The sequence below is a fragment of the Geospiza fortis genome, unplaced genomic scaffold (genome assembly GCF_000277835.1).
Source record: "Geospiza fortis unplaced genomic scaffold, GeoFor_1.0 scaffold97, whole genome shotgun sequence".
In the NCBI taxonomy this organism is placed as follows: Eukaryota; Metazoa; Chordata; class Aves; order Passeriformes; family Thraupidae; genus Geospiza; species Geospiza fortis.
Genome location: NW_005054343.1, coordinates 3,918,671 through 3,921,442, shown reverse-complemented (window position 1 = coordinate 3,921,442; position 2,772 = coordinate 3,918,671).

Below are 2,772 nucleotides of genomic sequence, written 5' to 3'. Positions count from 1 at the left end.
GGGCCGGGGCACAATGCGGGGTGCGGGCTGGGCTGGGCTCGCCTCGCCCCGCCGGCAGCCCCCGGCACTCCCCGGCCGTGCTATGCCCGGCGCTGCCCTCAGAGGCACCGAGGCTTCTCGGCCTGCTGCCCGTCCGTGCTTCAGTCTTGCTTTGCCACGGTTCGGTATCGCAGGGAGGAGAGTTAAAGGGAGGGAACCGGGAGCTGCGAGGAGATGGGTTGTGCAGGGCAGTAGGTGTGCTCTGTTTTAATGTTCTTGCTGTTTTCTGTCTTACCAGAAGGTTGTGAGAGGACTGGAGTTATCTGACATGGTCGAATCACTTTGTCACAATGAACGTGAAAGGTTCATGCTTCCTTGGAGTGAAGCTAGCAAAGTGCATGTGCTCAGTGATCTGCTGAGTATCAGAGTATCTGCTAAGTATCAATGGCAACTCAATGTAAAAACCATGTAGTTTTCACATTGAGTTGCCATTTTCAAGTATGATGTGCAAGAGAGAATATTTTTTGCCTTCTCTGGCTGTTGTCACTTTTCAGCTTTGAGAACACCTGCAAAGGTGTGCAATAGGAGTGTGTGTTACATTCAGTTAATGTGAGATAGCTTTCTGAAGACATTTAAATTCCCAAAAGCCCGTTCTTGCAATTCAAATCGAACTTCCTGTCTGAGGCGGGCTGAAATAATAATTCACTTCATTTGAAGTCCATAATTTCCAGTGTAAATATATCGTAGAGCTGGGCATACTGTATTGATCTGGGGGAAAAAAGCTCGGGTAAATGCTTGAGCAGGAATTGGTTGCAAAAATGTTGCTTGAAAGTGAATTCTGATTCCTTAAGCAGCTGCCATTTCAAGTTAATACTCTTTTTGCCTTCTTGAAAAGTTGTGTTCAAGCAGTGATTTCTGTATTTATGTGCAGTGACTTAACATTTTCTTTTAGCAGCAACAAAACAAAAGGCATTTCACAGACCTTCTCCTAGAAATAGCAAAATTTCTGTATATGGTGAAATGCCTGATCTCACTTAAAGTGAGGAGATATTTTGGCTCACTTTTGGACAATTTAACTATTTTCCCACTGGGCCCTTAATTATAATTTGCCTAAAAGGTTGCAAGTTACTTGTTAGATGATTTGAAATATCTTTGCTTAACGCCTGTGTTTGTTCAGGTCTTTGGAAAAATGCAAATGGTAACAACTTTGCAGTTCTCTCTGCTGGGATTTCTTTTGCCTCTGTTAATAAGAAGATAATTTACTCAGTGAAAGTGTAGAGTATGATTAGTTAAGGAATTGCAACATATACTGATAGCTGGTAACATTGCAAGTATGATTCTTTTAGGTTGTTTTGAAACTTATAGATATTGTGGCAAGTTTGGCCATTCAGTGTTTTGTTACTGTGTCCATAAGGTAAAGAAAAACAGGGTGTAGCAGTTCTCCCCTCCAGTTCCCCAGTGCCTCCTGGTTTTGTTTTTTTTTTTTTTTAAACTGGGCAGTCCTGTGTTAATTTTGGGAAAAGGAAATGTGGCTTCAGCCTTGCAAACTTGAATTCAGTCTTTGCCTTGCATGAAGAACATTCTGGAAAAAGAGGCAGTTGTGTAGCATTGTGGCTTTTGCTTAACAACAAAACATGATGTCCCCCTCTGCAGTTATGTGTAGTATATGTCTGTATATTTGAAAATCATCCTGACTGACTCTCTGTGGCCCTCTTGGGTTGTCAGGTTGCAGTTGGGATGAGCATCGAGCTGCAGGCACAGTGAAAGCTTTCCCAGAGTCTTCCTCAGGTGCTTTGTGTACTAGTGGCCTTACACTTGCTGACATTTCTAACAAAAAAGATGTACCTCAGGTTGGCATAATTCCCTCATTAATTTGTTTTACCAAAGTTGGAGTAGAGGAATAAAAAGACTAAGAAGGGGCAAGTAAATGTATTTCCCAAAAGGAAATAGTCTAGACCTTGTCATCTTCCCCATTCCATTCTCCCTTTCCATTCTTTCACTGTTCACATATCTAGACTTAATTATTTTTAGCTCTAAAACATATTTAGGATAATGTCATTTCTTGCACAGAGCAGTCCATGGCAATTACTTGGTGGAGGTCTCTGAAGTCAGTGGTTTCTGATTGGCCTTGAGCTGTAGTTCACAGAGGGGTCTCCTTGTGGATCAGTCAACTGCTGTGGAGATAATTGTGAAATACGTCAGAGAAACACTTCTTTCCTTCAGTTCTGAATGCATAAATGTGTTCCTCAACTGGAAATGTTACAGGTTTTCACATGAGAAAGGTTCACTGCTGAATTGGCATTTACCATGCAGAGCTGCAGTGTGTTGAGGATAAATGACTGATGAGGCAGGATGCCCCTCAGTAAGTTCCAGTATTTCTGCATCCCTGTGTTACTGGGCACTCTGCCTGGCCTTGTTTAGTCTAGGAAAGGCTTGAGCAGAGCTTAATCCCAGCCTCCAGTCTCTGTCAGGCCATGATCAGGAGAATGGAGCCAGGCTTTTCTCAGGGTACCTCATGGCAGGGCAGCACATGAGGGCATGCCTGGGACAGATGGGATTGGGGTAGGACAGGGGACAGCTGCCCTTTGTATGAGGCCAGTCAGGCAGTGGAACAGGTTTGTCCTCCTGCCTTGAGCTAGAGGAGGTCCCTTGCAAACCTGCATTATTCTGGGATAATTTGCATAGTTTCTCTGTTGGGAGTGGATCCTTTGCTAAAGGAGGATGATCTGTTATCAAGTGGTTGTTGGTGGAGTTGAATAGAAAGAAGATGAACTGGTCCTGTGATGCTGGTTC